General features: G+C 50.3%; 1 protein-coding gene and 2 long non-coding RNA genes across 9 annotated transcripts in view; 2 read left to right on the top strand and 1 right to left on the bottom strand.

Moving 5' to 3' along the window:
• RAI1 (retinoic acid induced 1) overlaps positions 1-8,365 on the bottom strand; it is a 128,251-nt gene extending 119,886 nt beyond the window's left edge. For both annotated transcript variants that reach the window (XM_039490089.1, XM_039490090.1), the window contains exon 1: positions 8,068-8,365. The gene's annotated coding sequence lies outside the window, so the exon portion shown is untranslated. The remainder of the gene's footprint in view (positions 1-8,067) is intronic.
• Positions 6,983-17,788, top strand: LOC120372772. Its single transcript, XR_005585190.1, has 4 exons — positions 6,983-7,430; positions 14,462-14,573; positions 15,189-15,296; positions 17,666-17,788. It is a non-coding gene; the product is annotated as an uncharacterized LOC120372772 (long non-coding RNA).
• A 645-nt stretch (positions 17,789-18,433) lies between these two features.
• Positions 18,434-25,985, top strand: LOC120372770. 6 transcript variants are annotated; one of them, XR_005585189.1, is made up of 4 exons: positions 18,434-18,504; positions 19,147-19,316; positions 19,419-21,097; positions 22,269-22,990. It is a non-coding gene; the product is annotated as an uncharacterized LOC120372770 (long non-coding RNA). The 6 variants fall into 6 exon arrangements; XR_005585185.1 differs by lacking the exons at positions 18,434-18,504; positions 22,269-22,990 and adding an exon at positions 24,679-25,985 and having other exon boundaries at positions 18,999-19,316; XR_005585187.1 differs by lacking the exons at positions 18,434-18,504; positions 22,269-22,990 and adding an exon at positions 25,468-25,983 and having other exon boundaries at positions 18,999-19,316.
• The last annotated feature ends 207 nt before the right edge of the window (positions 25,986-26,192 follow it).

Raw genomic sequence — 26,192 nt, 5'->3', positions numbered from 1 at the left:
TTTCTGATCACGCAGACACTTCTTGACAGCCAAACAATTCCTCTGGCTGTGATCTGGCTGGCTGCGGCAGCAGGTCTGCCACCTGGGGCCTACCTTTGCTGTTTTTGTCATTGTCGGTAAACTAGAGGGGCAAGTATTACTTTGGTGAGTGCATGGGCACCTGCAGCACCATTCTGAACGTGCTAAGGAGAGAGCCCAGCTTTTTTTGGTTTGCTTCAACCGTCTTTTGTTCCTCCAGCAGCACCGACCCTCAGGGTGGGTTATCATGTATGACACTAATGTGGACAGTACAGTCGTTAGCTTGGCCGCTTGCCAGCCATTCTCTTCCACTTGCAAAAGGGGTTTCTCCTCCTCTAATTTCCTGGTGTATAGCTCTTTTGCAGCTACTTCAGGATACATGCTTGTTGGCTCTAGAAGCTTGCTACAGCAGATGCAGGCATTATGGTGTTTGTCCTCATAAGTCTGAACTGGTGATCCTAATAAGGCATTGTGAGATGCACTTTCATTGGAACTGGTGCAAGTATCTTCTATTTGTACCAATTTTTGATGAGTGTGCACAGAAAGGGCTTGGCATAATGTGCTTGGACTGATGCATCAAAAAGAACAGTTGAAATTCGCCATTCATGAATTGAGGGCCACTCATCTGGAATCCCATGGTGAGCAAACTACATTTTTGTAATGTGGTGTTGCTTTGTTACTTGATGTGTAGTGCAACAGACCAAATTTTTAAAAAGTTGAGTAGCCCACTAATAAGAGGTAATCTTTCCTATTTAGTTCCCAATGACACCAACCTTGGACTAAGGGCAATTAGGAATCTCACTGTGGCTTCAATGGCTCTTTTTGCATTCTCTTTTCTGTGTTTATTGCCGTTTCATATTTGGATACATTATCTGGTCACAGTAGGCCATCTCAGACTCTGTTCTTACACTTCTCCATACCCAAGTAGGTACTGGGATGACTCTTAGTATTTTCAGATTCACTTTTCACCTCTTTCGGGAGAGCCAAACAGTGTCCCCTGGAAGGAAAGTGATACTGCACCTGATCAAAGCTCACAGAAGATGCCGCATGGGGAAGGGGGGAAAAAAAATCAGCATCTTTTCCTTTTCTTTTCAAAGAAAAAAATCAATGGAAAAGCTTCCAAAGATGGGAAATCATGCCGGGGAGACGGAGAGCATCCCAAACTCAATGGGCTCTCCCGATGTCTCCTGCAGTAGGAATGCCCAAAGGGATTAACCTCAGCAACAGCTTGGTGGCTATGGTGTTTGCATAATAAAACAATTTTATGCTTCAAATAGTGCCTTTAATCCAAGGCTCTCAAACCTTACAATGGTGGGTAGCTATCATCATCCTTGGTTTGCTGATGGGGAAGCTGAGGCCTGGCACTGTTAACTGAGTGGTCCAACGTCACAGGAGTCAGCAGGAAAATCAGGGAGCAGAACCCTGGCATCCTGATGTTGTAACCATCAGACTAGGCTGCCCATGCTTTGAGTTCTCAGCAGATGATTGGCCGAATTTCCCCTCATTTCCCCTCTGGGAATCCAGCTCAGCTCCTCACAAAGCCTCATCTTCAGCCGGTCTCTCTCTCTAGACTGAGTCCTTGCTTTGCTACCAGACGGGCCCGCTTCCTCTCTGCCATTGCGTAGTGCCCCTCTCCTGCCCCAGCGCCAGTCAGCTGGGGAGGGCAGGCGGTCACCAGGACTGCCAGATTTCCCTCCGCATCCCACAGAACCCTTCTCCGTTGTGACACAAGCGGCTTGCGTCAGCTTCGCCGTGGCTGGAAACAGCAGGGCTGACAATGACATTTGCTGCCGAGCGCCTGACATTGAACTCAGCCAGTTAGAACATCGGGTGTCTCGCTGGCAGGAGCAACCGCTCGGCTTCGACACCGCCAGCCAGCGCGGGGACAGGGGAGGGAGGGGAATGAAAAAGCAGAAGCGGCAGCCAGACAGCTGCCTCCTCCTCCTCCTTTTGTGCAGAAATGTGTTTTTGTTTGTCAGTCAAACAGATTGTTTCCCCCTTCTTCACAGGCCAATTGTTTCTGCTGCCACGAGATAAGGGATTGAAAAGGGCTATATTTTGATGGTTCTGAATCTGGGACCTCAGAATTGGAGGGTAGACATTGAGGGGGAGGAGATTCATGTTCAAATTGTCCCTTTTTTCCCTGTCTCCCTCCTTCTCCTGCCTGGAAGCTGCTTCTCCCTCCCAGCTCTCCTGCTATTTAATCTCCGCGTCTCTGGTGCACTCAGGAGGTTTATGCAATTTCGTCCTCTTTGCACCAGCTGCCGAGAAGAGTCCTTCTGTCACCTCGCTGGTCTCTCGCCACAGCTCCTCCCTCCATTCTCCCACTGAAAAATACCAGCAGAACAGAGCTGGACCCTCTGCAGATGTACATCAAAGGGCGAGGCCTTGGTGAGGTTGTCCCCACCATGGTGAAGATTCTGTGCAGGAAGCTCCTAGGAGGGTCAATGCCCTCAATGGGCTTGGACAGTAAATGGAGATGTGGAAATAAACTAGTTGGTAGGAACAAGACTTCATCCCAAGAAGATCAGGACTGGCAAAAGGCCAGCCTAGGACAGGCCACCAAAACAGCGTTGACGTCCAAGTTCAGCTGGAGGGAGCGTCTTCTGCAATAACCCATCTTGGCTGCTTCCCCAAAAATTAATACTGGCGATATTTAGGCTGATTACACCAAGTTTCTGGGACTGTGGAGAGATGAGAGGCTGGGGCTGAGACCCCCCAAACTCTGTATTATTAGGATAAGTAAATTATTTATGTTCTGGGAGCACCCAAAAGACCCAATCGAGATCAGGGCTTGTGGTGCTGGACTCCGAACAGACACAGATAAAGAGAGTCCCTGTCCTAGAGGCCTTCCATCTAAGATATCAGGTCACACTGGAGCTTGGGGGGGATCAGTCACTGATGCGAAGGCCCAGAGCGAGAGCCCCTTTGCTCCTGTATACTGGTCACATCTTGTTTAATTATCCAGTGCTCAGGAGCAGAGGGAGGGGCTTTGCCTCCCATCCTCTGGGGATCACAGCCTGGAAGGGGCCAGCGCGGTTCATATCCAGCTCATAAGCCTCTCAGAGCTCAGGCTTGAGGAGTGAGATTCACTCAATTAATTTTGCTTTGGCAAAAAGTCCATTTTTATTGCTATTTCATGCCTTCAGTATAGATTTTCTCTGCTCGTCTCAAAGGGATAATAAAACCCGACTCGTTCTTTTTATAAGAAGTCTCACACTCCCTCTCACATCGGGCTGTCGTGTTCCCCACCTATACATGTAAATTTAAAGGCAAAGAGGTGTCACTTAAAGACAAAAAAATGACTCAGGGAGCCAATCTGTGAGCAAAACCCAGCATACCCTCAAACTAGGGCACCCAAACTTGGTGACATCAAGGGCTGCCCTGTCAACATCTAACTGGCCTAGAATGGAGCAGCCTGGAGCTGCCCGTCCTATTTATTAGGGTGGAGTGGCCTGGGAGACAAGTCCTAGCAGGCCATGCTCCATCTTGCTTCAAAACCACTAAGATCAAGATGGCCGAGGGCCTGCTGGGAGCTATAGTATTCATGGGCTGCACAACCACATTACAGGTGACGGCCACTTGGGCTGCATTCGGCTCCTTGGCCACACTTGGGCTGTCTTTGCTGTAAAAAGTTCCACCTGGATGTGCTAGACCTGATTCCCTTCTACCTTACACCTCGGGCCCTAGTGACCATTGCTGTGCAGTGCTGACACAAAGGGGTCACAGGGCAGGTGCCAGGGTTTCCCCGGGGGAAGATCCCTGGTGAACGTGTCCCCTATGCCAGGAACAGAGCTGGCTCCAGGAACAAGGAATGTTGCGGCGTGGGCTGAAGGAGAGGGGACAGGAACCCACCCCCCCCAAGCTATTCCACCCCCCTGCAAAATCTTACTGGGGCCACTGCAGCAGGGTTGCAATTCATTGTGACCTGCATTAGAGGTCACAATGAATAAGGGAGGTGCAAATTGTCTCTCCTCTGCTGCTGCCAGCACATGGATGATTCCTGGTGTTGTCACTTACATGAACAGAAAGTGGGTATAGGACTACACCATTCCGACGTGGCAGTGTTTTCACACTCAGGGTAAATGACAACCCAAGGTGCAGGGCAGTGGGGAGTCGGGTGGCAGCAGCTGATAGGAATAAGGAGAAGACTTCAGCTGAAACAAAGTCTGTGTTTCCCAGCTGTAACTGTATGTTTGATACAACAACCTGCATCTAGGGGCCTAACCCTGCAGCAGAGCCTACCTGAAAACACTGGTCCTGATTCTCCTGTCACTTACGCTGGCGTGAACCAGGAATAAACACCAATGGAGTTAATGAGGCAACATCTGTACAAAACCAGGCAAGGCCCTGACTTCATGGTGGCGTTTTGCAGAAATGTAGCTATATCAGCGTAGCTGCATAAATGCAAACCGTTAGCACAGATATGCTGCGCTGATTTGAAACAGGGCTTCTCTCTGTATGGACCAGGGTAAAGTGAGAGGCAAATCAAGCCCAGCTGGTGAGGATCTGACTGTTTACGGTAGATTATAAATGTGAAAGTTTGAGAGGAATAATTGTTTTGTCTTTTTTTCCACCTAACCTGCCCCCCGCACCTCCTTTCCCAACCCAGCCTATCAGCCATCCTGTCGGGTCGCTTTTCCACTTCGTTCTGTGAATGCAAAGCCTCCGTTGCCAGGCATGCAGCACCCGCAGCGAGAGGAAACCCACAGATGGGTCTGCTCCTGCAGGTGTGGCTGCAACTGACAAAAGTTTTAAAGGTGGCCTGCGCTGGAATGGGGGAAAACGATAAGAGGAAACCCGTGAGAATAAAACCCTGGTTAACTGAAACTCTCGGGGTCCGGAGGTCGGTTACTGGCATGTCGCCTAGGGCTCAGTTTCACGGTGCTTTCAGGAGTTCACGTATGTGAAGCTGCAGCCTGGTTCTACCAGTTAAACGAACCCTCTAGTATCCCAAAGGTTCGGGTGTTTCCACTGACCAGTGAATGAGCAGGATTCACAGCTCACCTTGTCTTTAACAGCCAAGCACTAGGTGGTTACAAAGATGTAATTTAACTAGGGATGGTCCTGAATGTAAAGCCTAGATCTAAGCAGGCCTGTATTTTGGAGAAGTTTGGGTGTGGAAACTTCATGGGTGAGCCCTATATGGAGTGGAACCAAAACCCAGATCTGAATATCCCCAGATAAGAACCTAACATTTGCAGCTCAGAAGGAGGTTTAATGCAAGAGAAAAGACTGGCTTTGAAGGGCTCTCAGTGAAGTAACAGGTGAGGTCCCATCTACAAGGATAAGCCTCTAGGCTGCCTTCTTCCAGCCTGTGGCTCCCCTTACTTGGGATCTGGCAACAGTTTGTGGGGGAAATCAAAATGGACCCAGTTACTCAATCTACAGAGTAGTAGTAGAGTGACTCAAAGACAATGGGTGGTGGGGACTTTTGGGAGAAGCAAACCATTTACCTGAGTGCAAGGTGTGTGTGTGACAGATGGGCCCCTTAAAATACATGTTTAGCAGCAGTTGCCCTGCCTAGATGAACCCAGAAACTCTTTGCTGAGAGCTGAAGAGGAACACTGTGGATTTCCAACTATACTGGGAGATACATCTTATGGGTGAGGCATTGGACACAGGTCCCCGGCATGGGTGGTCTTTTCATGAGACGAGGATGGTATCCGTAGTTGTCTTGTAACTAAATTCCCAATTTAGATCTATTCTACTTCTCTAAATTTCCCCATGTAGCTTTGAGCGGGTGTAGTATTCTTCCTCATTTCCTGTTCTGAACAACTCATGTCCCACCCTAGAGGAAGCTGCATTTGGTTGCTGAAGTGACCTCAGTGCAACCTGCAAAGCACTTTGCAGGCCTCCTGGACAAAAATTAAGTCATTGTCATTATATCATGCGGCTGCTATTTTTAAAGTCCTGTCTTAATGTAGTTGGGGACCTGGATCATCCTTATGTCAGTGGGAGATTCAGCAGGGTAGGAGTCCTTTTCTCCATTTTTACCGGCAGCTTAGTATCCTTTTCTAACCCATCCCCCAACATAGCTCAAGCTGCATTTTCATCCGCCATTGGGTGCAACGGCTGAGCGATTAAGTCATGACTACAATCCTGAAGGTTTGCATTTGAGTCTCGCTGGATCTCACACTGAAAGGTCACCTCCAGTTCACCCAGCTGCAAAATGCGTACCCAACCCATCAGGTTAGGGCAGTCCAAGGCAGTGGGATGTGATGCGGGCCACATCATCACTTCCTCCTGTCCCTTGGCTGGGACAAGGGACATGCTTCAACCACATCAGCCCAATGAGCCAATGGTTCAGGGGAACTTTGATTGGTATAAACGAGGGAAGTCCAGCGGATAGGACTGGGAAATCCAAACTTCTGGGGTTTAGACCTGTCTGCAACTGACCCCGGGGTGAGACCCTGGGCATAACCACTCCTGTCCCTCTGCTCTCCAGTCTTTAAAAGCAACCTTTTTATCCCCATTTGCAAAGTGTTTTTAGGAACAATGAAAATCCTTCCTGTTACAGTGCCCTGGGCATGGATCATTACGTGACCCAAGAGTTGAATACAACTCACAGACCATCCCCTCCATCACAACAGCAAGGCCGATGTCTCAGGTTCTAGCACTACATTGGTTCTGTTCAGATGTTGGGGGGGGGGGAGCAGAGCTGTATCCCTGGGGTGGGTAGGATCCCGCTCCTCACCATGTGCTGTCAGGGAGGCACTTTTACAGGTAGCGCCGAAGACACGCAGCATGAGGAAGCTGCCGGGCGCTGAAGCGTCTTTGCAGGCAGGAGCAATTGGATCTGCCTTGTGAGAGGCCCTGCACCTTTGGGGGCCCCAATGTGATCAAACACCGTGGCCATATGAGCCCAGCCCATCCTCTCCCAGGCCTCTGGGCCACTCCCCTAGCCGGAGTCCCCATCTCTGATTCAGGCTGAGTACATGGCTCCATTCTGAGCCGTCTCAAGAGGCCAGCTGGAGGGGCAGGTTGCTTGGCAGCAGCTGCACAGGGAGCAGGTAGGGCCCACTGGCCGCTGCAGGCTTTTGCAAAGAAGGGATTGATCGTGTCTCAGGGGCCGCTTGGTTTTCCTGTCCAGGCAGCAGGGAGCAAACAAACCCCCCAGCCGTTCTCCTGCTCTGACGTCAATTAAAGGCTCCGACAGGTCCGCGACGTCAGCCAAGATGTATTGCAAACAGATGGAAAGCCCTTGAAAAGTCTATTCCTCGCGGAAGGGAACTAATATACAGTGTCTCCTTCAGGCTGGCGCTCAGGCCGCCTGGTGCAGGGGGCTGTTTACTCGCCATGGAGAGGCCTCAGGGCTCCCACTGCCTTTTCTGTCTGAGGATTTCTATGCTCTAGCCAGCGCTGCACAAAATCAGGTCTGCGGCTGAAAAAAATCTGCTCCAGCAGACGAGGTAGACTGGGGCTGCCAGGGCTCCCAGGCCGGGGGTCCTCAAACTTTACTGTGAAATGCAAAGTTCTGCCTCGGTGCTAGAGGGTTTGGTTCGGGGGCTCCCTGCGCTTGGGAACTGCAGCAGGAGCGGAGGGAAAGAGCGGATCAGCTGCAGGGCTTGTCTTGTTCCTCTCCCCGGGAGCCAGGCACGGGCAGCTGCCGGGCTAGGCTCGCGGGGGTGGGTGCAAGGGAGAGAAGCGCAGCTCGAGGGCTCCCTGGGAAGTTGGCAGCAGGGCCCGGGCGGGGAGACGCCCCCGCAGTTTGGGAATCACGGGGGGCCCGGAGCACAAACCCCGCGCGCCCAGGGGCTGGGCTGCGGCCGGCCGGGCCGCTGCGACGTGGAGTCAATTGCCGCCAGGGGCTCTCGCCTCCCCGCGGGGCCCCGGATCGGTCTCCGGAGCCGGGCAGCGGAGACGCGCAGGGGCGCCGCCGGAGCCAGAGGAGCTGTCCCCGGCCCGGCCCCGGCGCCTTGTCCGCCAGCCCGGGCCGGAGCCCCAGGGCACGCTCGGGCCTCGCCTGCCCGGGGAGCCGCTGCTGTCGCAGCCCCGTGCGCTCCGCTCCGCTCCCCCCGCAGCCGGGCGAGGCTCCGCCGCTCTTACCTCGCTCCGCCGCCGCTCACCGCCGGCGCCAAGCGGGGTAGCCGGGCCAGGGACGCGGGGCGCGGAAGCTCCTCCGGTGCCCATCCATGGGAGCGCCCCCCGCGGCCGGATTTCCGCTCCGCTCCCGCGGGCAGGTCAGGGACTGCGGCCCCCGGCTTGGCCCCGCTCCGCCTGCAGCCGAGCGCGCTCCGGCGCGGGTGTCGATGGCAGCCCGATCCCACTTCGCACAGGAAGGGCGAGCGGGCGAGGAGGGGGGGAGAAGAAAGTTAGAGGCATGGCTGGATGCTGTCGGAAGTGCACGCTCATGTTTCCCTCCGGGGAAATCCAGGTGTTCTGCCCGGGCCGACAGCCCCATCTGCCGGCCGGCCGGCTCGCCCGCCTGGCCCTGCCCGCTGGGGTTGCAAAGCTGCCCCGCCGTGGGATGAGCCTGGCGGGGCGAACCTCCTCCCCGCCGCCGCCGGGCCAGCCGCTGGGGGTGTCCCGCACGCAGCCTCCCGCAGGACGCTTGTGGCAGGGAGCGATCAACTCAAGAGGGGGGTTGACTTAGGAAAGTCAAACTTCTAGCTGGAGACAGGGCACTGAGGCGTCTGGCTGAATGGAGGCGGCGTATTCCAGCGGTTTGGGAAGCTGCCTCTCAGTGGCAGTTTTGCTGTTAGAATTGAATAGGGCTTTCAGAGCCCAACCTAGGGGAAGGAGGGATGTATTTGGAGCTGAAAGCTCATGTGTGGGCAGATGAACCTCTCCTCCGATGGAAGTGCCCTGAGAGGTGATAAATCCACAGCCAGGTGGGGTCACCATGCTGCACACGCTGGCCACTTGGAGGGGATTTCATATACTCCGGCTCCAATCCTCCATCCAAAAGAATAGTGATGTGAAGGAGAATCTCCATTAGCAGGGCAGGGGCCTAGGAAATCCAGGCCAATAAAGAGCAGGTTTCTGTCTACACTTTAGCTTGAGTCCCAGAATTATAAACACATAAGGAAGTGGCAAGACAAAATGGTATTTATTTAGGTTGGCCTGGCAACTTGACAGTTGTGTATCTTTGCATGGAGTCAGCTTGAAGGAAATGGGGTGCGGTGGGGAGGCAGGGCAGAGGAAGCATATTAAGTGAAGAAAATTGGCTGTAGCCAGCTGTACTGACTAATGCTTATTTTGTATTTTCCTTACCACGGGGTACTTTGTTAGCCTCATAAGATCTTTGTTTCGTGTCTGCAGCTACTTAACTGTTTGCATGCCAGAGTGGGTGTAGCAATGTTCACCGAACGGACCTTATTTCTTTACATTAAGCCACATTGCTGCTAGGCCCATAGTAAACATCTGTGCTGTGTTAGGACTTCTCTGTTAACACCCCATGTTTGCATTAACCCTACTGGTAATTCCAGTAGGCCTCCGCAGAGCGCTCTCTGCTGCAGCGATGGTGCGTCTCTGTTTGTAGAGCACAACAGCCCGGGCCTCAGTCTTGACAAGCAATTTGGTGCTACAGTAACGTCAAGGTTTGATAATAATCATAACTGAGACACTGAAGGGGACTCCGAAGGAATTAGCAGGCCTTTGGGTGCTGTCCATTCTCCCCAGCCACGCTGCTACTTGTTGTGGTTTTACAATCACATTTGAACAAGTATTTTCCTCTCCCACGTTTTTGCAAAAGCCCCAAACAAAAATAGGGCAAAGTGCCTGTGCTCAGAGGGCTGTGAAATGTGTAGAGCAGGGGTAGGCAACCTATGGCACAGGTGCCGAAGGCGGCACTCACACTCCCCGGGTCCTGGCCACCGGTCCAGGGGCCTCTGCATTTTAGTTTAATTTTAAATGAAGCTTCTTAAACATTTTAAAAACCTTATTTACTTTACATACAACACTAGTTTAGTTCTATATTATAGACTTATAGAAAGAGACTTTCTAAAAACGTTAAAATGTATCACTGGCACATGAAACCTTAAATTAGAGTGAATAAATGAAGACTCGGCACAGCACTTCTGAAAGGTTACCGACCCCTGGTGTAGAGGAAACGAAGTGAAACACAGAGGCTGTTTTTCCTCTGTTTTCTTAGCGACAGCCGTTGTAGCCTTGGCTAGTAGCGATAGTGGGGGGAAACCATTTGTAGACAGATGTATGATTTTTAAGTTGACGATTTCCCTTTAATCACAGAGATGGCCATCATCTAATCTCCCCCCCCTTCCCCGTGCCTGCCTGCCAGCCAAGGCAAGTGATAGTGAGCAAGTGGTGTAGGGGTCCTGCAGGCCAAGGCCTTTGGCATGAATGTCCTGGCCGACTCACCAGTGCTGTCTGGCACTAGCCTGACAAGGAGAGGTTGTTTCTTTGGTTTGAGTTTTAACAGATCTTAGCAGCTGGGTGCATGTTGGGTTCAGCACGTCCCTTTTGAAACCAGCTAGACATGCAGATGGAGGCCAATAGCAGGAAGTACCTGCAGCTCTGCTGCTTCCCACTGCGAAAACCAAACAACAGCGAAAGTGTTAACAGGGCTTCTGCCCTCTTCTACGCTGCAGAATAGCAATCCCAGGCAGAAGGGGTCTCCAAACAGACAATACATGCCATTGTTTCTTCAACTCTTGGGATGCTAATTGAGGTCAGCCTGTCGTTTGACTCCAGTTGCTATTTAGACTGGTCTAATCCCAGGCTTTTAATAGGAACCTAGCAATTGCCATACAGGGATCCATCTAGTATAGTATCCTGCCTGTGACAGTAGCCCAGAACCTGTTATGGGATATTCTGCCCCCAGGAAAATTTTTCTGCCAGCCCCCAATAGTTAGAGCTTGGCTTATGCCTCGGGGCTTATATCTTTTCCAAAGCTCTTGTTTATATTTCTGGTGTTTACTGTTAGAATGCTGGATAATCTTGTTATCCATACACAGGCCAAATCCTTTTTTGAATCCTACTTAGCTCTTGGCCTCAGTGATACCATGTGGCAATGAGTTCCACTGGCTACTTGTGGGTTGCATGAAACAGTATTTCCTTTGATCAATGTAAAATTTGCCACCTCTCAATTTCCTCAAATGGCTCCTTGCATATATACCTTACATTTACATCACACCTGTTAGTCCCAAAGAGCCAAGAATTCTTTTTTTTTTAAAGCACCACATATGTGATATTGCAAACCATTTTGTACTCAAGTAGTTCCATAGAAGTCAATGGGCTTACTTGTGTGGAAAAAGTATTATTCCTGTGAGTGAGGGTTTCCAAGCTCTGCCCTATGTGTAGTCCAGAAACAACAAAAGACATTGAAAGAAATAATCAAGGTTGCCAAGTGCTAACAGTGTATTTCCCTATCACATCATCTAGAAGAGCAAGGAAATTAAAATCTAAGGACTTTGTGAATCTTAAATTGCCCACATAATAATAGTGGCTATCTTCTCTTAGTTCTGTGTTTTTACAGTGCCTAACCTAGCACAATGTGTCCCTGGTCCAGACTGGGGAACCCTGGGCCCTACCACAATGCAACATAAATAAGAATAATACATTTATTATAACATTATAAAATAATGGGAGATATAAGATAACATATTCTTGCCCCCTTTGGCCTGAGCGTTTAGCCAATTTTGGGGGCCTCGCTGCGTTTTTCTAGTGAGAGGAAAAATTGATGAGCTGAGTATTTATTTATAAATTGACAGTTGTTGTTTTTGGCCGACATAACTGCTGTTTCTTTAGAATAATGTTGAATATGTACAATATAACTCCCTGGTAAAATTGTGGAGATGTTCTGTATGGGCTTGTATTTGAAGTTGATCAATATGTGTTATTAATATGTACATACAAAATTTTGTATTTTGAGATTGCTGATGAAGGAATCATTTTTATTTTGGGTCAGAGATAAGGTTGTTGTATGTATATACGTATGTATATGCAATTCTAAGCCAGAACAACGTGTTTCTATTTATTATATAAGCTATGCTGGATTCATGGTGTCCTTAGCTATTCCTTTCCTTGCTTTTAAGAGCTTCTGCTTTTACAAATGATGTGAGAGTAAATACATTTCTGTCGCTTAGTGACCTTAACTGGTTCTTTAAACAAAGTTTTTTTGGTTTTGGAATTTCCCCAGTTTTTTATTTTTAAACATCTTTCATTTTTTCTTTTGTGTCACCAAAGCTGAAGAGATCATTTATAAATGTTAACTAAATGGAATGGAAGGGTCAGATAGTTAAATTAAAGAAGTGAGCAGAGCTGTCCGAGTTAATGAGGGCTGCCAACCTACCTCTAAAATCCCCTAGCAGCTTTGAAATTGGAATGAAATGACTCTATCAGTGAAAATGCCCTGTCCATAAGCAACTCACTACCCCAGTAGCTTTGCTTTGGTCACCGAAAGACCTTGTTTTAATAGGGGCCATCATCAAATATATTCTGTATTCTTTCTTTTCCCCGACTGCTTCAGAGGCAGAGAGCCTCGTCTAATCTTCCAGCACTAGCCATTTCTAAGACATTTTCCTACTCGTGCCCTTGGAAACGGCCTCTTTCACCAACCAGTATCAAAGTCTACCTCTGGCTCAAATGTTGCGGCCTAATGTGACCTTGTTAGGCAGATAGAGGGGTACAGTGTTAGGGTCTGTCTTTACCGCAGAGTTAGCCTAGACACTGCCTCAGGTGTTGTCCCAACTTGCCTCCTTTCCACACACCAAACCTTCTCACCCGATTTCATTGATGCTTTCAACCCAGGTGCCAATTCCCTGCGTACGCCTCACAGGACAGATAAGAGCTCCTACAATTTCCTGGAAAAAAATCCTAGCTCAGCTCAGTGTGCTGCAGCGCAGGGAGCCATCGGACACGCACCCCGAAATCCTAGCAACACACATGAGGGAGGAGAACAGCCCCAGTGCGGACACAGTAACTTGGGTCAGGCTGTGCCGTGGGCCTGTTCACCCGACAGCTAGGCCAACCCTGGTGCTGATCCGCTGGGCTAACTCTGCAGTGAAGACATCCCCTCAGGCGCTTTGCCAAGACTCTGTCGAGGAGCTCGGGGCAGCGTTTTGGGCCATTGCTGTCGTTTTGAAGAGAGGCTTTCCCAGCAAGGTGCATGGCAGGACTGGGCCCCGGCGGCAGCAGAACGCTAGCTAACCTCTCTCTCCTGCAATTGCTGTGGCCATTTGTGGGAAGAGAGTCGCTTCCAGATGGAGGCCCTTTGGCTGGTTTTGTTCAGAGTGTGAGGGGCGGAAGTGTCACTCACAAGGGGGCATCATCACCGACGTGGGGGCTGGGGGAATGAGGAGAGAGAATGGCATAGAAATGAGAGCAGCAGCAGATCTGGTAGATCCTATAGGAAAACAACCACCTCGCAACCATCTCATGCAGAGAGCTGGGGTCACATGTATTGTGTGGTGAAGACACTGTGTCCCAGGGCCAGCTTTGCAATTTGCAAGTCTCCACGCCCTAGTAGGGTCACAAGCTGCCAGAGGGGGTGGGTTTGGACAGGGAGCTCCCTCCTCCTTCTTCAAGGAGCAGGACAGAGCAATAACATAAGTCAAGGCTAGAGAGGGACCCAAGCCTGCATTTGTTTTAGGCTGCCCCTGCTGTGTAGCCAAGGGGATTTTCCCAGGCTTGGGAGGCTGAGCTCAGAGGGGAGGGAGACAGGAATCTGACAAGATTAGAGGGGTGAGGGCCCCAGCCGAGCCAGCGTGCATTTGAGTCTCAATAGATTTCAGAGGCTCCAAATATGTTTTCAGATGAAAGCTGCTCCAAGCCCCTCCCCCGCAAAGGCAGGTCAGTGCAGGAAGCTCCATGCATGGAGAGAGGCTGCAGGCGCCAGATTTGTTTGACTTTCTTGTTATTTTGCTTAAAAAAAAAAAAACAACACAAAAAAACCCCAAACCCACCACCACACCAAGAAAGGAAAGAGCTTTAATAAGCCCAGAAGATGTCACCATAGTAACAGAAATCAGAGCCACTCCAAGGATTCTGCCGCCTGGGAAGGAGATAAAATGTTTTCTATCGATCGCTGTCGGGAAAGTCACTGTTGATAAGCCATCCGAGGCGAAATGGGAGCAGACACAGGAAAACGGGAGCTCTTCAAATGAGTCTCCAGATGCTCCCACAATCTCCCCCGCTTTGCAGTTTGGGGTTGGAGGGAATCAATTGCTCCTTTGTAGCGAGAAGATTTCCAGTTCTCCCGCTTTGCTGTGTGTGTTTCTGTGTCCCTGGGTGGGTGTTTGTGAGAGTGTTTGTCTCTCTTGGGGTGAGGTTGAGAAGAAATCTGGGAGCGTGGGTGCAGATGTTTTATGGGTGTCTGTGCACGAGCCGTAATTAACACACAGTAGAAAGCCCTACATAATTCTCCCGTTTAGCAGCTTTTCAACGTGAAAAAGTGGCTAAATGCTCTGTTTTAGGACTGACCTAAATAAAGAGCCTGCAGGTGACTTTTCACCCACGCTTCCCCCTCTGCTGTTATCAGGCATGTCACTGCAGTGTGGGAGGAGAGAGAGAGAACATGGCTGTGTCCAAACGGAGGATATTTCCAAAATTACCCCACTCAGACCTCCTTTTACCACAGGGGTTAACAGCAGGTCAGTTGAATTGGTGCTAGCACTAGTGGGGAATTTTTGTTTGGTAAATTTCCCCTTTGCAGGCAAAGCGTGCATGACTCAGGCCTGTATCTCCTCCATATCACCCTCTCCTAGGTGTTTGGTTGTGGTGTGGGAGTTTGGTGAGGTTCAATCCAGCTTCATCTCCATCACAAAACCCATCCCCACGGCTAATACTAACTGTCCCCCTCCTTGCCGACCATCTCAGCCGAGAAGCCATGGATGGAACGGGTCATTGAGACTGACATAGCCTCTTGGCTTTGGAGCGGATCAGTTCAGGTTAGGTTTGAGGCACATCAGCGGGGCAGGTCTGGAGATAGATCCAAGATGTTGGTCTCTTTCCATTCCTCTTGGCTGTGATCACCCCTTTGATATCCATCCAATATGCCCATCACTGTCACTTGGGCTGGGCTGTTCTGTAGCTGTCTTATAAATACTACTACTATTTGACTGTCTCCTTCCCGTGGCAATGCCTGGCAAGCCCGCTAGCTGCCTGGTGGCTGTTTCTCAGCGCTCTGCTCAGCAACGGGGGCGGGGCTGGCCTGCGTGCCCTTTGAAGAAATGGAAAATCCTATTATCTGCTCATTCTTTTCACAGCATGAAGCCACAGAGCATTCACCAGGAATGGAGTGTGGTCTGCAGCTCAAAGCCCTGCACCGGCTTGGCTCCCACTGAGATGTGAAGGTGCCCGGGTCAGCACCAGAGGTTGGGCAGCCTCTCAGCTCTGCTATCCATATTCATGTAGCTGGAGTGGGAGCTCTGGGTGAGGGCAGGGGGACAGATGGGGGCGCAGACCAAGAGAGAGCAGCTGAACCTGGGAGCAGAGAGCAATCAGCCAGACTTTGTAGGTCTCTGGCCCTTGCAAATTCCTGATCATCCCCCTTCATTGGGTGGCAGCACTGCCTATGGGGATCCAAGGGAGCTTGTGTATGTATGGGGGGGCTGGGTCATTTCTTTAACCCCATTGAGCACTGCAGCTGAGCATGTTCTGCCCAGGTAGCAATGTGAGAAACCTGAAGTACCTGTAAGGCTGCAGACATCAGTAGGGCAGAGAAAGAGTTAATGTTACATTCTCTGCTGTTGGCAATTGGCAGCAATAAAACGGGCAGGGAATTTGGGTCTGCGTGGAACCAAGGCACATTCAGTTCTGCAATGAAAACCGCACTGGCAGCGGGGGGCATTGGAGGACTGCGCTCCCAGACATGATTTGCAGCCCTTGAGAGCTGGTCAGATGCCACAGAAGGCACTTGCTAGGGATCGTGTTAACGATGCAGGCACAAGCCTTATGCCCTGGCCTGTGCTAAAACCCTGGCTCGCAGAAGCTAAAGAAGTTTGGCTTGATCTTATTCCAGGTGTTTGTCTCTGGCTTGTAGAATACTTGTCTGTTATTGGGGTGGCTCCATCACGGAGATAAATAAATAAGAGGTTAGTGGGTAATTTAATTTGTTTTTAAACTGATACAGGACACTTACCTTAGTCATTTACTTCTGAATGTTAAAAACGAAGCCCAGTGACAATGACTGGATTTGTGTAACTATAGGAATGTGATATTTTGATAAATAGTGACATGTGCCATTCACCAAATACACTGGTTGTCTAGAGCAAGCCAGATCTGGTGACTCAGACCCATTGGTTGGAGTTGGAAAGTAGATGAAGAAGGAGTTAGGAAGGTCAGCTGAATTCCACTTCTGTGTTACTTGGATTATTAAAAACAAAAGGATTTATTTAAATTATCCAATTTCCTTTTCCACACTTGGCTCAGTGTGGACGGTGCAGAAGCCCTGGTCAGTGTTACCAGGGCTGGATTAAATTTTTGTGGGCCTGGCACCAAACATATTGGTGGGCCCCCCCTGGGGAATGATTGTAAAAGGGGCCGGGGGTAAAAGCACAGTGGGGCGGGAGCTAGGGTTGGTCTCTGGAGCAAGGGAGGGGTCAGGGGTAAACTGCAAGTGCAGCAGGGCTGGGGAGGGGGTAAAGAGGATCCCCCCGCCCCGCCCACACAGAGCGGGTACCTACCTGGTTCTAGCCCATTCTCTGCATCTCTCTCTGCACTGAGCTGCCCCTCCTCCCGCAGCAGCAGAACAGGTTCTCTTCCAGCCCTGGGTGGTGGTGGTGGTGGGGGGGTTGTTGGGAGTGGGAGGAGCAGAAGCTAATCTGGTTACTCCTATAACCAGACATTTAGTTTCCAGTCAGCACTGCTAACTGGACACTCAGGTCCTGTTTTCCACTGGGAGTTTCCAGGCTAAAACTGGATACCTGGCAACAGGGCTGCCAGAAAAGCCTGAGGCGGGGAGAGGGGGAAGCAATCATTTTTAAAAGTAAGAGGGCTAAGCCTTAAGGGGGGGGGGAAGTGGGGGGGTGGGCTAGGGAGTGGAGAGGAGCTAGTGGGCAGGGCTATGTCTGCTGTACTGCCCAGGTAGGTTGGAGACTGTGGGGATCAGCTGACACAGTATCCAGGGCCGGTGCAAGGATATTTTGCACCCTAGGTGAAACTTCCACCTTGTGCCTCCCCCCCCCCGGAACATCGCTTATTATAACTTTTCAAAAATGAATACAGTGGAGTCACATCTTACGCGGGGGTTAGGTTCTAAGGTCAGCGCATAAGAGGAAAATCACGTATAGTGAAAGGTGCAGTACACACAGTATACACTAGAACAGGGGTCCTCAGCCCACGGCACGCATGCCAAAGGTGGCACACGAGCTGATTTTTTTTTTTTTTAATGGCAGGCTGCGGGTCCCGGCCGCCGCTGAGCCTGCTGCCAGCCTGGGGTTCCGGTCACTCAGCTGCCAGCCGGGGTCCCAGCCGGCGGCTCAGCTCAGCCTCCTGCCATTCACTCAGTTCTAGTGTATACTGTACTTTATGGTAATTTTCACTATACACGATTTTCCACTTACATGGTGACTTTAGAACCTAACTCCCACATAAGATGTGACTCCACCGTAGTGTAAAAAAAAATTGGGAGGCACATGACAGCCAGTGGTGGATTTAGAGTTGATCAGCTACTAGACCAACAAATAAAAGGCCAGGTGTCCAATTGCTCCCCGAGTGGCTAATTCATGTTTTTCTGTGCCAGGTGTTTCTTTGGTGCAAATACAACAGGGATCAGATTAGAAGACTTGTGCCAAAACCAAAGAGGGAGCCAGCCAACGCCCAAGGGGCTGAACCAACCTGCCAGTCAGAGCAGTGAGAGTTGGGGAAGTGGAGGTGGGGGAAGGGAAGGCAGGATTCTAGCTCGAGTTGCATTAACCCTTGTTTCAAGAAAAAGTTCCCATGCAGCCCTGTACTCAGGAAAAGGACTAGCCAGCACAGGCAGACAATGGGCAGAGGAGTTGTTCCTAGCGCTCTGTGTCTTTTGCAAATGGAAAGTAACACGAAATAAAACAAAAAACTGCAGCGGCGGCTTCTGTCTCACGGGGATGGACCCAGCAACCCCTTCTGGGCGTTGTGACCTGGCACCACGGATCACAGAACTGCTCCGGTTAGGCCTGGCCACCCTTTGGTCATGGGGGGGAGGCCAAATTTGTGTGAGTGGCTTTGCAGCCTGGCGCAGAGAGTCACAGCACCATTCACTCAACTTTGGCCCTGCCATCCCTCCGTCATCATTGCTCTGCAACACCCCGCATCCATGGGGCTCCCATCCTGGGGGCAGGACCTAGCTCCCCCACCCCCTGAGATCTCCCACCCCTCAAGGGCAGGACCTGACTCCCTCCCCCCCATGATAAAATGAAATAACACAAAATCCCCCACCAAAAGGAAAAAAAAATAAAAAGAATTTGACAGTAGTGCTAGTGGTTTCCAACCGGCGCTTAAAGCACGTTTGTTTTCATCTTTCATTTCCAACAGAGCTCCTGTGAAGATATTTTGAACAGCTGCACAAGCCACTGTGATTGGAGTCACACGTTCGTGTCCCAAGTAGGTGGGGCCTAGCAGGTGGGCGGAGCCTGGCCACGAACCACTAGTCCTGTCTCTGCAATTCAAGCCCTCTGAATTCTACTAGGACTTTCTTATGTAACTAAGCACATTTATTGTTTCAGGGAAGATGTGGGGGAGAGGACTGGATTGAGACAGGAGGTGCCTAGATACTCTGGTGATGGGCAGAGACAGATAGATATTTGTTTTATCTGTAATGGTGTGTTTCTGTAAAATTACTGCAGTATTGTCACCCCAGTTGCTCCAGCTCTGGTGAAAGTTAATCTAGTCCACAAGCCATTCCAGTGTGGAGCAGACGCCTGGCACTCTGCAGTGTAAGGCTGGACAGTCTGAAAGGGTCAATGACAGAATATTCTACCAGCATCCTGGAAAAATTTTCTGCCCCTCCTGTTCCTAACCTTGTTGGTGACCAAAATATTCCTGTGTAAACAGAAACCTCTTTGGGGTGATAATCCCTGTCCTTCCATCTGACCTGACCCACTCATTAACACCACCATTCCGTGTTTATGACATCATAAAGGGTTCCATGACGGTTGCTTCCGAGGTCTCGGACACAGGATTCCATATCAAGCACCTGAATAGGGGTGGGGGAGCTGGTTATGAATGAGAACACATCTGTTCCAGGCAAAAGCTTTCTGGAGTCAGCTACATGAGGACAAAGGGAGAGAGTAAGAGAGAAAAAAGAGAGAGCGAGGAAACAAAGCTTTCCAGGATTCTGGAGACAATACAGGTGTAGGTTGGTGGATCAGGGCAGCTGCGTGCACTTCCCAGTATGATCTCATCTATTGATAAAGGTGACTACTAAAGGACAAATAAAGGGGTTGTGTCCCTTTTTGATGTACACAAAGGAGGCCTGGAAGTTTTTTTTAATCGAACTACTTGTTTTTTTGCATTAGAAATTCAGGTCTCATTGACCCCCGGAGACTCTATGGATGACTGGAGAACTAGCATGTTGATGACATCACAGATCCCAATGAAGTGAAACCACATTCGCTGAGAGGGGAAATTGGTTTTATTCAGCCTCTTTAACCCTGGCTCCGGTTTGGTTTTTGTATCGCCCGTTTAACTCAAACACCCAGCAAAAAGATAGAAGAGATGACAGTTTTGTTAAAGATTCATATTCCCCTGACCCTTCCATTAAAGACTGAGAAAATGGCCAACGCACATGTGAGACCTCGCCCCTCAGAAGGGTAAAGGCACAGTGCAGAGGAATAGCATCACCACTTCAAGCTGTATACACAGCAAAGGGCTGACAATTGTTCCCTCGTGGTGGTGGAAACGCTGCTCCCCCAGGAGCTGTGAAGTGTCTCCCAGGTGCCCTGTTTGCATCCTCTGTCCCCAGCATAGAGGTGTTGACCCGCAGGCTGCCAGGAGCTGGGGTGGGTTGATGGCTCTGATGCTGATGTAACTTCCCAGCTAGTGGACTTACTGTCCCTGGGGCTCAAAACTCACTGCCCCAAACTGAATTGAGCCCTAAGCCTTTATACAATCTACCACTCAGTTGCTGATAAATAAAAAAGACTCTGGGCTTTCTGTTGTCATTTACAACGGTGCAAAGTGAGTGTATAACGCCACCAAATCTTGGATGAGATTTTCAAAGCCCCCAAAGGACACCTATTTCCCATTCATGCAGTTGAATGGGAACCGGCTGTTCAAATCTCTTCGGTGCCTTTGAGGATGTTAGCCCTACTCTCTCTCAGAAGGCAAATGAAAAGAACCCATTATTATTATTTTTGTACTCCCCTCATTTTAAAGACAATCTTGAGATTTTGACCCCTTGAGGATGGAAATGCTGCAGTACAGCACTCGTGAAAGGGTTTCCTGCCACGTGACCACCCACCAACTGAGAACTGGGAGCGTTCATGTGATCTGTCAATGTTCAGTGCTATCAGATGATTATTTTTTTTGGACTCCCCAATTTCAGATAAGTTGTGTTTCCTTATTAGGCTGTCAGTGCATCGTTTGAACCTGGAACCTTGGTTACTTTCAGTGCCAGGGTGGCGTTAGTTCAGTGGCAGAGGGGCAGAGTTAGTGTAGTTCGGGGCGGGGGGTGTTAGAACCTGGGTTTGTTTCAGTGGCAGGGGGGCAGTGTTACCCCCAGGTTGATAAAGATTTTTCATGGAATTTGGGAGTGCAAAAGACCATTGTACCGCCAACGTAGTTCAGAAGCGTTTTGTTAGCTCAGAGGCAGAATTTCCAGACAAAATGTTTGTTGTTTATGTTAGAGATGGACAAAGCTCTGTGGGAGGAGTGGGCTTGGGTCTGGTTTCTGTATTTAGATGAAACCATAGCCCCCCCTCTCATGCCACAACCTTAGGAAAGTGGGAGCATTCAGGGAGATGGTTCAGGTGTTGCTCCAGCTGGTTTATTTATATATGGCTCTATCCCCATCTGTGCTGAATTACCAATCCTTTGAGTTGATTTATGTGTGTCCTTATTGCCTCATTCTCAATCAGCCTCATTCTTGCTTTCCTTTATTTTTCCAATCCTTCCTTCTGGGCTGCTGTGTTAATCACCTGAGATGAGAGAAGCTGTCTGTTGTCATGACGACTCCATCTCTGCTCTGGGCTTCCCGGTAAGTCACCTGCGGATGTTTGATTTGTGCTGAGTCCTTTTGGAGGCCAAAGTGCTAGGAAGTTTTTCTCTGTTAGAAAAGTTCAGTTGATTAACTACATCTTTTCCCAGCCATCAGCAAAAGCTCCAGAGAGCCATTTAAACGGGTCCAATCATGAAAGCCAAGAGGCCACTGGCATGGCCTCTGTGCTCCCGGTTGGGGCCTGGGGGTTAATGGCATTATTACTCTCAGTTTATTTTAAAATGTGGCTATTTGGACCCAGGAAAGTGAGGGGTTATGTCTGGAGCCAGGCCAGGTGCAGCCAGACACTGCAAGCCCCCTGCACACAGCTCTCCCAAGCCCAGCCCCACCCCCGCTCTGCCTATACCCCTCAATTCCAACCTGCAGCCCCCACCTTCCCACAGAGCTCTACCAATGCCCCTGAACCCCAACCCACAGGCCTCCTGCTATTCTAGTCCTGCATTCTCCTCACAGCTCTGCTAATGCCAGTCAAGCCTGATCCATGGCTCCTCTGTTACTCCAAACCTGGGCCTTTTTGTGGTGTGGGCAAATAGCCGCTTGAGATTAGGCTGACAGTGATAGATCTGCCCAAAGTGCCCATCACCATGGTATCTGAGCCCTTACCACCTGTGACCTAAGAGAGGATCTCTCCCTGGATGAAAGACTAGAGCCTGAGTCCATTATACCACCTTGGCCTCTAGCACATGAATTTATAGTAGAAATGGCAGAATTCGGATTTGGGTCCACATTCTGAACACCCCCAAGTTTGTTTTGGACCTGGGCTGAGGGCTCAGTCCACTCCACGGAGGAGGAGCTGGACTCTGGGGGTGACCAAATCATATGTAGTAAGAAAGAAAGAGTGTGATCCAGAGTCAAGCAAGCGCATCCCCATCCAAGTTCACCGTGGAGGATAATGAGCCTTAATGAGCAGGCCACACTAATTGGTAAGTGACCTCAGAGCCCCCTGTGCCTGAGGAGAGGGGGAAGATGAAGAGCCCAGGGGAACAGCAGTGGCTCTGCGGCAGGCTCTGGGTGAGTGGAGGAGGCAGACTGTGCCAGTGAACCCCAGGTGGAGTGGGGGTGCAGCCATCAGCTCGGCATCCAGCTAAGATCAAGTGGTGGGATTAGCTGCGAGGGGAGAGATGAATTTGGTTTAACCCTTTCACACCAGCAGGTGCATGGGTGTGAATGCTAGACGGGAAGCAGCCTTTCCTGCGTGGACACCGGGGGTCTCCTACTCCACTCCAGCTGAGACAACTGCAGCACAGGAACAAGGGCGGAAGGCAGGGAGAAGTTGCTTTATGGCCTCTCCTCTCCGGGAGTCTAGCTGACCCCTGCTGCAAATCAGAGCAGCTCTGGGGCTGAGAATAGCCAGAGCACAGCAGCTTTCTGGCCACATGCCCTGTACCAGGGAATGCAAGGGGCTTATAGCAACTATGCCAGCTGGGAAAGGCCTTATGCTGGTGTATTGCCCAGTGGGCTGGTCTGTTGCCTGTATGGCCCCTTTGTGCACCAGAGCAGCATAAAGAGGCTGTAGGGCCATGGAGAATTGGGCCCTGTAGCCTCCATCCCTGCTTTCTAGCTCAGCTCTGGGCTGCTGCTCTGACAGGTTAAAAAGAAAAATAAAGATGCACGAGACATGCAGATCACATAATTGCCACAACCACTCTTCCTTTCTGACTCCACTGCACCTGCCCCACAGTGCAAGGCCTGGATCAGACCCCGATGTAAGGCCCAAGCTGGTGGTCACCTCCCTATTGCACCTGCTGAGACCCCACAGCAATGACTGGCCTTTGGCCAGGAGAGTCACAATGCTGGTAGGGCCAAGGTGCATTGGGCAGCCCCCAGTTGCACTGAGCCTGGGAAAAGGTGGTGATCCCTGCTCCCCTTTCTTTACAGTCACATCTAACTTACCTTTGGGTAAATGCCTGTGACTGGAGGAGATGAAGGAGGAATTGAAAGCCGTGGCGTCCTCTTCCCAAGCAGGCTGTTGCTCTTGCAGTGATTTTAGTGTGGTATCAGCCCAGTGGTCGCTGCAGGGCACTATGGGGGAAGTGCTGCACCCGCAGAGGTGAGGTCCTTCCAATCGGATGTTGGACTGAGATTGCTGCAGTCTGTATCTGGGAGATGTATCAGGGGCAAGTTACAGCTCTGACTGCACCATTCACAGAGGGCAGGGGCTACCCCCGGCTCCCTGCCAGCGGGCCAGCTCTCACGAGGTCAGGTTCGAATGTCCAAACCTGTGCATTATTACTGAGCACATAAAAACTTCTTGCAATGCGCTGCATTGGCAGGTTGCATCGCCATTGTTCGCCGGACTGCATGGCGTTGACTGGCCGCATTGCAACGCCTTTTGGGCTGAGTGAAGTAGCAAAGATGCCATAAAAAAAAAAATCTGTACTATTGTAAAAACTGAAGCGACTCTGAAAGCATCAGTAACCTAAGCTCGGGCAGCTGAAGGCCAAGGTGTGTGACAGCCTGTCATTTCTCCAGTGCTCTAATGCAAAGGAGCCCAGGTCCTCAGAAAATAGTCACCTGCAACATTAATCCGGACAGTGCAAACTGTGGCATAGTGCAATGGCTCATGCTGCCACCTGCTGGCAGACTCTGGAATAAGTCTTTTCCCCCCAGGGCATTCTTTCAGCATATTGCTTCCATGTGCAGTTTCTCTGGCCACTGTTACAGTTGTTCCTGAATGTCATGCAAACAAAGCAGAGGTGGTGCTATTTCTGTTGCCCAGTGTTTCTGCTTGGTGAATCCAGCTTGTATGGCAGGAAGCAGGGAGGGCTGACAAACAGAGCTGGCATTTTTGGTTGGACTACTCTCCTGCCTAAGGATATGGCTTGGGCCACTGGAGGTGGTTACATCTGCTTTTCGCTGCTTCCAGTATAGAGCCCTGTATCCTCCCCTCTCTGGACTGCATTTGACAGTGAGAACAGTCAGAACTGACCATTTGCAATGCAGACTGCAGGTACAAAGGGACAAGCATCCAATGAGGACAGAAAGTAACACATTGTCCTTCTGTATCCCTTCCATCTAAGGGTCCAAGAGCACTTTAATAATTAGTTAGAACCCTCCAGCTCCCAGGGAAGGAGATACAGATGGGAAACTGAGGCACAGGGAAAGGAGGTCACCTGCCCACAGTCTTGTAGAGTCTCTTTAGCAGAGATGTTATTAAGACCCAGGAGTGCTGTCTCCGCATCCCGTCAGGATGTTTTTTTTCAATGTTTGCATGGGGGTGCCCCCTTCTCTGCCCCTAGGGATGCGTCTGGAGCCCTCTCCGTCTCCGAGACAAGAGGTCAAAGAATCAGTAAAGAAATCTGTCCATTTATAAGGTGCCAATCACTAGCATCTTGATGCTAAGACGGTAATGGAGAAATAAGGCTCAACCAGAGAGGCCTTTTGTTAACAGCTACATGCAAGATTTGCAAAGATTTCTCACTGGATTAGCTAAGGGCAGCTCCTATCTGTCCTGCCAATGGGAGACTCAGTGATGACAGACCCCAGAGGGTCCCTATGAGTGTTTTAGGCAACTGGGGGACTAGTTTTTTCCCAGTTGTCAAATGGGACTAATTGTACAGGTTAAGAGCTGCTGAGAGGATGCCTCCTCCTGCCACCCGAAACACAACATCCCTGGATGGATTGATGATGGCCGTGGGGATTGAACCTTGGACCTTAATGCCTGAGCCTGCACTGCGTCTCCCAAAGCCGCAACAGGCTCATTGACCTGTATATATGGCCCAGTCACCACTAGAAGGCAGGCAGAGCACCCAACAGAGTGGGTGTAGCTTACAAGTGCACAAGAAGTTCTATTGGTCCTACAAAATCTGGTCTCTTCGCCTTGTTCTCGAGCGCTGTCTCTCGGCACCTGATCTATTAGCTAATAAACTACATATACACAGACATCTCGTTTATGGAGCACTGTTGTAACAATATTTATCTCCCCGCTGCTGGGAGGAGCAGTCCCTGTTTGCATAGTGCTTTGAACATGCACGGTCAGTGCTGAGTGCTGGCCAGATCTAAATGTAACAGAGGCCACGACAGCCTGATTGCTAACAGGGACCATCAGTCCCCGAAACCAGGTCACTTGAGCGAATGGAGACCTTTTTAAACCGTGAGCTAGTAGAAGGTTGTTACTGCTACTGAGACTAGCCACTAGGGGGAGACAAGATCACGACCACTCAGCCAGCGTATTACACTGAACTTTGACAGCTCCCAATACAGCCCCGGACCTGACTGTTGTTGCTGAATGCTTCCCAAAGAGAGAGAAAGTCACTGGTGTTCCCTCACAGACCAGGGTGGCGCTGCCCTGCACGGGGAACTCTTGGCCATTGGCTAGTTAATTGGCTTTAATGTCTTTTCTTCCTCAGTGCCCAGAGGCCTGCTGGTTTTTGTGAGCTGTCATTGGAGAGAGATGGGTCAGCGGAGGGAAAAGAGCTGTGACAAATTAGACAGCAGTTGCTGTTCCAAAGCTCTTTAGCTGCTGATAAATGGAGCGGAGACTGCAAGCGACTCCAGAGGAGCCAGTGAGGCTTTCAGATCGGGCGTGTGTGTTGTGATTAGCAGATGGTGGGATGAACCCGGGTTTCATTTGTGTCCTCAGCCCTCAAGCTCGCTGTGATACAGACAGGAAGGGGTGGGACTGACTGGCCGGCAAGGTCAGGCAGAGATGTACAGCACTGATGAGGAGATCTTAATCAGAGATCATAGTAAATTCTCCTCTCAAATGGACTGGAATAAAGCTATTAAGCTAATATAACATCATGGAGGAAGGACTTTCTGTTGATGCAATCTCTGGGGAATCTCAGCCGGAATGAGGAGAAGAGGCCAAAGGTGCCAAATCTCTAGCAATAGAACATGGCAGACAGCACATTTTTCTGTGTATGTAGGGCGGGGAGGATGGTAGCACACTGTGAGGTGCTGGAAGGACTAGGGGAAACAGCTCAGGACTCCAGGGTTCCATTCCCAGCTCTGCCACTGACTCACTGCACAACCCTGGGCAAGTCCCTTAACTTACTTTTCCTGCCTCAGTTTCTCCATCTCACACAGGGCGGGTTAGTTCACTAGTATTTGTAAAGTGCTTGGAGAGCCTCAG

This window comes from Mauremys reevesii, linkage group 10 (assembly GCF_016161935.1).
Source record: "Mauremys reevesii isolate NIE-2019 linkage group 10, ASM1616193v1, whole genome shotgun sequence".
In the NCBI taxonomy this organism is placed as follows: domain Eukaryota; kingdom Metazoa; phylum Chordata; order Testudines; family Geoemydidae; genus Mauremys; species Mauremys reevesii.
This window is presented reverse-complemented; position numbering and strand designations above follow the sequence as displayed.